This window comes from Dermacentor andersoni, chromosome 11 (genome assembly GCF_023375885.2).
Source record: "Dermacentor andersoni chromosome 11, qqDerAnde1_hic_scaffold, whole genome shotgun sequence".
NCBI classification, from domain to species: domain Eukaryota; kingdom Metazoa; phylum Arthropoda; class Arachnida; order Ixodida; family Ixodidae; genus Dermacentor; species Dermacentor andersoni.
The window spans coordinates 79,054,173-79,062,296 of NC_092824.1; positions in this window are offsets into that span (position 1 = coordinate 79,054,173).

Sequence of the window (8,124 nt, forward strand, 5' to 3'; positions counted from 1 at the left end):
TCATTTTGGTGTACTTTTTCCTCATCTCGCTAATGTTCTTCACCCATGAATGTAGGTCCGGCTGTTTGTCGGCCCTGTCAGGGTCTGATCGGAATCGGTGCCAGTCAGTAAGTTGTGCATTGGAAGCTGCGTTAGCAAGGCGAGCCTTAGAGCGAGGAATGCTTAGAGTTTCAATGATGTAATGGTCACTTCCAAGGCTTTCGTGAAGATTCGCCCAAGTTACATTCCCGATTCCGCGGTACCAGCTTAAGTCGGGGTTAGAGTCACGTTCGACACTGATCGGAATCGGTGCCAGTCAGTAAGTTGTGTATTGGAAGCTGCGTTAGCAAGGCGAGCCTTAGAGCGAGGAATGCTTAGAGTTTCAATGATGTAATGGTCACTTCCAAGACTTTCGTGAAGATTCGCCCAAGTTACATTCCCGATTCCGCGGTACCAGCTTAAGTCGGGGTTAGAGTCACGTTCGACACTGTTTCCTTGGCGCGTGGGCTAGGTTGTGTCATTAAGAAACGTAAACTTGTTATCTTGCATATTTCTTTCGAGGTACTGCCCTGCTTTAGTTGTGCGCTGGTAGCCCCATGATATGTTATGTGTATTGAAATCCCCAGCTATAATGATGTCTTTGTCCTTATGTAGCATTGTGTACGTGTCCAACCATTTCAGAGAATAAGGACAGTCGAGCCTTGGGACCCAGTATGCATTGATAATTAGAACGTCACGGCTGCCGAAGCGGCATTGGGCAGTAACGTGCTCCTGAGTCGAATTGTTTATGGAATCAGTATCGATTTGTATAGCTGGAATATGTTTGGCAACGTATGTTACAGTAGTAATGGGAACGGTCACACCCTGTGGAGCTCTTTTGTCTCGTTTAGTAATACTTCCTTGGGCAATGTTTTCATATCCCGGAAATGATATAAGTCCGCAAGCTTCTTGAATCAAAAGGATGTCTGGTTTCTGGGCTTCTCGGCAGATGAATTGTTGTAAGAGAGCCTTTTTCCTTCGAAGGCTCCTGCAATTCCATTGCCATATTACTAGAGGTCGATTAGGGCCTGCCATATTACAGATTTGCCGAGCCGGAGGGCTCATCGACCTTGGACTGCGTGACTGTCTGTGCACGCGCGAATATTTGCGCGTTGGCTACTAGCTGTTGAACGATGACATCAATGCGTGCGATTTCTTGTTTTAGATATTGCATTTCAGCCTGTATCGTGCGAATCACTGCGACCTCATTCGCGAGGCTGTCTACTTTAGCCGTTAAAACCTGGACCGCTCGTTCAAGGCGCTGCATGCTTGTTTGGTCCGGCATGTGCGATGGTGTTGTAGATGGTGTCATAGGGCGCTGCAGAGCTTGAGAGTACGAGTAATGAAGAACTGGAGTCCGTAAAATAGAACGGGTTGACTGTGAAGTGTTAGGTGAGGATTGTGAGAAATTAGTAGGTAGGTTTGGACGGACTGGCTGACCGTTATCAGAGGCTGGCTGGCTCTTGTCATTTCTGGGACGTTTCGGCTCCGGAGTGGTAGATCGCTTGCCGGCCTTAGATGGCGGGCTTCCATTTGGAGATTTTTTTGTGATGCTTTGGTTGGCACTACGACTTCGGCTGCGGTTGCGGCTGCGGCTGCGGCTGCGACTCCGGCTGCGGCTGCGACTGCGACTTTGGCTGCGACTCGTCTGGCGAAGCACGGAAAACCGGTTGGAAGTAGCGATGGAGGTGTCTGGGGTCTTGTCACTTATAGTGACTCTTGTGTCCTGTTGACGGGGACGGTGTGTCCCCTGTGGGAATTCAGGGAAATCTGATGTATACTGGAAGGACTTCGTGTTGCGTATCCGTCGGTGACGGTGCTTGGATGCCCGCGAACGCGCCGCGCGGTCCGCTTCTTTTCTCGCTGGGCAGTCTTTCGAAGTCGGCGAATGTTCATCGCCGCAATTATGGCAGTAGGGGAAGCACTCACGGGGAGGTATGCTTTGCGCACTGGGAAATGTTCTACTGCATTGATGGTACATGCAATACGTCGAACGATTTGGGCATACGTCGGTCGCGTGACTGAGCGTGAAGCAGTGCGAGCACAGCGAACTTCTGTGTCGGAATGGGTAGAGGCGCTGGACAACGCGATTAATAAGGGCAAATCTGGGTAAACGTGGGCCTTCCACCGTCACCATCACGGTGTTGGACGTGCCTATTCGGCGGATTGTCAGGAGTTTCGCTTGTTCTACTTCCACAATACTCTGCAGCTCTCCGTTGGAGACCGAGGTGGGTATTCCATGTATGACGCCGCGTGCGTTCATAGGATCAGCGGCCACGTAGGTGTTTGTCTCGTAAGCTGCATCGTTGATAGTGATGCTCCTTAGTTCCGCGAGCTTGTCGGCAGCAGATCAACGGTAGGTATCAACGGCCACCAGGTTTTTTGTGGTGCGGATTTTGAAGTATGTGTCGCTGCGTTCCACTGTGTTGAGTCCTGCCGCCGAGCGGATAGCGTTGCCGAGGGTACCGACGTCGATTGCAGGAAGGTTCAGGCATGCCGTGAATTTAACAATCACAGTGGTGGCTTGTTGCTGGCACGGCGTTGTCCCTACGGTGCGCCAGTGGCCGAGTGTTGAAGCGCCCGCCGCTGCTTGCTCAATTTCCATGCTTCAGAAGGCCACGAACGCGCGTGGCGTTGGTGGTGTCGAGGTGACGTCCAGCCAAGGACTAGGCTTAGTGGCCGGCGGCCGGCTAAGCCGGCCAAGTTCTTCCATTAATTGCACAGAAACGATGAAAAGTTCGTCTCACCGGAAGGTGGGTACCTTGAGACGTCTTCCTAGCACAAGTTTGGAGTCCTATCGAAGAAGGTTCCGTTGATAGGGTGAAAACTTCGAGGAGCAGATGTGGATCCGTGCTGACTCGGCGAGCGCGTCTGGGCGTTCCGCTCCGAAGAGAGAGGCAGCGCGAAGCGTTCGCTCACCGCTGTTGGCGCTCTACGCCAGGCCAGCGTTGTGGCAGTGAGTGATAGTGGTCTTCAAGTTGGATATGTTTGTTTGCTTGCATGTACGTGAAACCACGCTTGTCAATTTAGTTAATAAGCGAATGTTCAATTCAATTTATACGGGCGATAAAATGACGAACGGTACTTCGTGTTGCGTAATTTATTGCTGTCGATGTCAACGATACGATGGCAGTGGAAACTACCAATAACCAATGTTGCAATGTTGCACTGCGACAGTACTACGCAGCTCAACAGGTGTGAAATCAATTCTGCCCTATAAGCTATCGCCACTCCTTCTTTACCCTTTCTCTCTCTCTCTCCCTATCTGTTCCCATGTCTTAGTTCCTCGCACTTCTTCCCCACCCTTTACTGTGTTTCCAGCCTACAACCAAAAGAGCCTGCCTCACTTCGCGTACAATTCCTATAGAAATTTTTGAACGCTGTTTGTTCTATAACTACGCAGTGTGTACAGTACAAATGTGATTTTTTCATAATCGCGTTTTGCTGTATCGCACAACTGTCCTTGGTCTTGTTGATCTTTGGCGCCCTCGATTTGTTTTTCTTCTTTTCGACCAAACTCAAACAGTTCAGTCTTGAGCCGCCGCGTCGTCTCCTACACGGCCACCAACTGGACACGTAACGATGACCTGGATTACCGCACTGGGACAGATGGCGGTCACGTGGATATGCGTGTTCGACCCCCGGTGGGCACGTATATTACCGTTAGCGGCACGTACAGCGCACAAATTTGGGGCACATACCAAGTTTACTCGATTCTATAGCGCGCACTTTTCTTCAAGAAAAGTACACAAATTTAATCACATGTGTGCTGTGTTCGAATACGAAACCTGCATAACAGCAACATGCTATCGTCAAAGTGATTCAGATTTCTATAATCCAATCCAATGCAGATGTAGCTGTAGCTAAGGGAGCTGTGGCAGCTTTGAGCTCGCTCCTTCAGTTCGTGAGGCTGCCTTGGTCTTCAAAGCGTTTAAGAAATTCGGTATCTCACATTCCATAGGCGGCAACGAAGATTATATGTTCTGGGCTCAAGTGATAATGGGGCCTTTGACAGTGGCGGCAGTGACGCCTGTTCCACTGCAGACGCGCTCAATAAACTTTGTCCAGAACGAACCGCTCTTGAGAATGAACAATGAACAGCGTTGTACTTATATTTGATAATTGTGGGTGTGGGTGTTCCAACTAAAGGCATTGCAATTGTTTTTATTACTGTTTGTGAGAATGATGTCCATACATCTATCAAGGGTGCGTAAGAATCGAGCAGTCACCGTACATGGTACTGCGACGTAGTACGGTACGTGGCTCTGTAAGGCAGTATTTTTGCATGGCCATAATGTACAGGTGTACATAGTATGCGATGTCTGTTTCATGCTCCTTTCATTTTGTTCGAGTTGTGGCCTTTGTATATAGGAAGGCCGTGTAAACAATTCGTATCGTGCAAATAATGTCTGCCTTAAACTCTTCCAGAAGAAACGACACCGACAAGCGGCATTAGTGCGATATTTCCCACGCGGACCAGGAGGAGTGATGCACTTACTTTAAGGAGTTCCTTTGCTTTGTCGTATAGCGCCCTGATCTTCTCTGAGCTCTGCAACACGTTCAGAACGCCATAGTGCTTGATGTTTTTCGGTACAAGTTCCTTCAGCTTGTTCTCTATCGTTGCGTCGACGTCGGTGGCGGTTGAGTACCTTGGAATGAGCGAACGAGATCGAAGGTCGTACCCTTGTCACTACGATCTTTAAAAAAAATTTAATTATGGGGTTTTACGTGCCAAAACCACTTTCTGATTATGAGGCACGCCGTAGTGGAGGACTCCGGAAATTTCGACCACCTGGGGTTCTTTGACGTGCACCTAAATCTAAGTACACCGGTGTTTTCGCACTTCGCCCCCATCGAAATGCGTCCGCCGTGGCCGGGATTCGATCCCGCGACCTCGTGCTCAGCAGCCCAACACCATAGCCACTGAGCAACCACGGCGGGTTACGATCTATAAAGAGGTGTTCGTTCATTGATTTCCTACGTGCAAGAAATTCACCAAAATGTGGCATTTGAACCTGATTTTTACGCGACACACTTTCGTTACAAGTTACAGACAATATTTCACAGTGCCTACTAATGTACAGACACGAGCAAAATTCTAGCCCTGATACGCGCGATGACCATCTTGAAGATACAGTTGGCGTTAGCACGATATAAGTATAAGTGCGATTGGTTCCTATTGGTAAGAGCAGCTTGCTGCGAGTGACACACCACGTGCCACGCGCGACGACCATCTCGAAGATACAGTTGGCGTTAGCACGATAGAAGTATAAGTGTGATTGGTTCCTATTGGTAAGAGCACCGTGCTGCGAGTGACACACCACGTGTCACGCGCGACGACCATATCGAAGATACAGTTGGCGTTAGCACGATAGAAGTATAAGTGCAATTGGATCCTATTGGTAAGAGCACCGTGCTGCGTGTGACACACCACGTGACACGCGCGACGACCATCTTGAAGATACAGTTGGGGTTAGCACGATATAAGTATAAGTGCGATTGGTTCCTATTGGTCAGAGCACCTTGCTGCGAGTGACACACCACGTGTCACGCGCGACGACCATCTCGAGAATACAGTTGGCGTTAGCACGATAGAAGTATAAGTGCGATTGGCTCCTATTGGTCAGAGCACCTTGCTGCGAGTGACACACCACGTGACACGCGCGACGACCATCTCGAAGATACAGTTGGCGTTAGCACGATAGAAGTATAAGTGCGATTGGTTCCTATTCGTCAGACCACCGCGCTGCTATGCTGGGTACGTGACCGAGATTCAATACCATCATCAGGCACGCAACTCAATTTTTTTTTCTATATGTATGAACTAGTGGGATAGGCAGCAGCAGCCCTCCGCAGTCGTGGTTGGGAAAGTCCGGGAAATTTCGAAAAGAAACCCCTCGCTTTGAAAAAAAAAATGGTTTGGCTGCGTTGTGTAACCGCGCGTGGATCAGTGACTTTTTCTACCAGCCAAGCGCGCATGAAAAGATTCGCGCGTTTCGTTTGCTTCGTCGTAAGCGATGCATCAATGACTGTCTGCTCCCGAGGCGTCCTGCTCACTGCAGGCACAACCGGCGATTTGGAAAACGCAGTGAAACAATTGTTGTAAATCTCACCTGTACTTAGTCTGCAAAGGTCCGTTAGTAAGGACGAGATGCAAAATTCATTTAGGGAGCTGGAACGCTAACTTATCCTTGTAACTTACCCTTTGTTTTGCCGCATGCTACAAAACTCCTCATGGCAACTACAAAGCCATCCACTATGGCTTCCCTCAGTCAATGCGCTACTCGTATTTTTTCGGAACTGCTTAAGATTATATTAATTTAATGGTGAGTTCTTCAGTGCTATTCTTTGAACTTTACTTGCAGCATTCGAGAATGCTGGTAGTTAAACCTCATCGGTCAGTCAGCGCAGCCAAATATTTCATTGAGTTTGTGAAATTGATAGACCCTAGTCAATAACCTTAGAGCATTCCAGGCGGCCTAGCTTAAATTTGTTTGGTGGCAGGCGTATGCGTTAACGCTGCCGTAAAAGAATTTGCAGTCCCTAAAGGCAAACTACTGCGAAATTTTACTTTGGCTGCATTGTTAATAGAATAAGTACACTTGTGTGGCATATTGAAGCAATCTTTACAAGGCTGATAACTGCCAAACTTTCCTATTAGCTCCTAAGCTGAGTGCGTGTGCACATGTTGGTTGGCGGACGTGTGGCGGACGGAAGTCCCCAGCCTGTCGCCTCCCGTATCCTTTAGCGACAAGCGGGCATTCCCCTGTGGGGGCGTTTCTCCGCCATATTTAGGGTATCAAAAAACTACTTTCGGGAGCATCTCGTAACGCATCCGCTCGTATCTCAATTTTGGCATATTCCAGAGAGGTTGCTTTATGCCTGCATTACGCCAAACTATAGGCTTCTTACGGGACATAAATTCTGCTGGAGCTGTCCTCTAACAGTTGCGCTGTTACGTTTAGCCAGAATATGTCGCGTCAAGAACGTTGGTTTGCTTTAATGAATTACCAACCGGATATCGAAGCCGATGCCACCAGAAGTGCGACTGCGGCTCTGCATCTCATTCTCGAACGTCGCCCAGCTTTCAGGGACCAGGACACCGTGCAGAGTGCCGCGAACCATTGCGACGTCCCTGTAGTAGATGTAGGTGCACAGGCCGTCCGTCGGGATCATGCTGGGGAAGATTGCGAAGGCCCCGACCGTGCACACGAGCTCGTCGACCGAGACTGCAAAGGGGGAGTTACGAGAAAGGTTGGGGGGCCGCAAAAAGAAATTCTCGAACGTGTTTCATCTGAATTGCCCAATTGGAGAGGTCGCTCTCGTTGAAAGATTGTTAACGCTAGCAGCCTTGTCGGCAAGGCAAGAAAAAAAATACATTTTTCCCTTTTTAGATATCAGTGTCTGTTCAATGAGCGGAAAGCGCGCGGCGCACTGTTCTTCAGTTAAGATGTTGTACCATTTTATCTGGTTGCGCATTGAAAGTTCACCTGCGTTGTCATCGCGCGAATTGTAAGCTACTATAGCACAGACTCGGCATGCTACTGTTGACCGCGTGAAACGTGGCCTCCGGGCGGCGAGCGCTGTCTTTGCAGCGCGTGTCGCCCGATCTCTCAGGCTATCAGTCAGATCGCGAGCATTCGGCCGGGCGTGGCTGCAGTGATTGAATCCTCGCGCTCTCCGCTGGTCCCGTCACTGCGGCGTATGGAGGTGCACACTCTGTGGCGACGTGTCCGTGACGCCGGCAGCGTGCAGGCCAGGCGCAGGTGTCGTGAACGACGGCAGTGCATCCACCGCACAGTCCGACCGAGGGAAACCATCCAGGACAAGTTCATTGGCGGTTTCGATCTGCTGTAGCAGGTTGTCGTCTTTGAAGACCATTCTCAATACGGCAGTTAAGGCGAAGCTTTGCCCTCCTGCTTTCGAAAGTCGGGGACAATGGAACCGCTGAACATCGACCTGGAGTTTCTTCCAGGTCAGCGAATCGATTTGACGCGTCGGGACTGTTTAAGGGCCCGGCTCACACGTGGTTAGTCTGGTAGCCGCTCAAAGCCGCATCATCGAGGAGCAGCCATTCCCTTTCAAAAGGGTCCCGGATACCTTCAA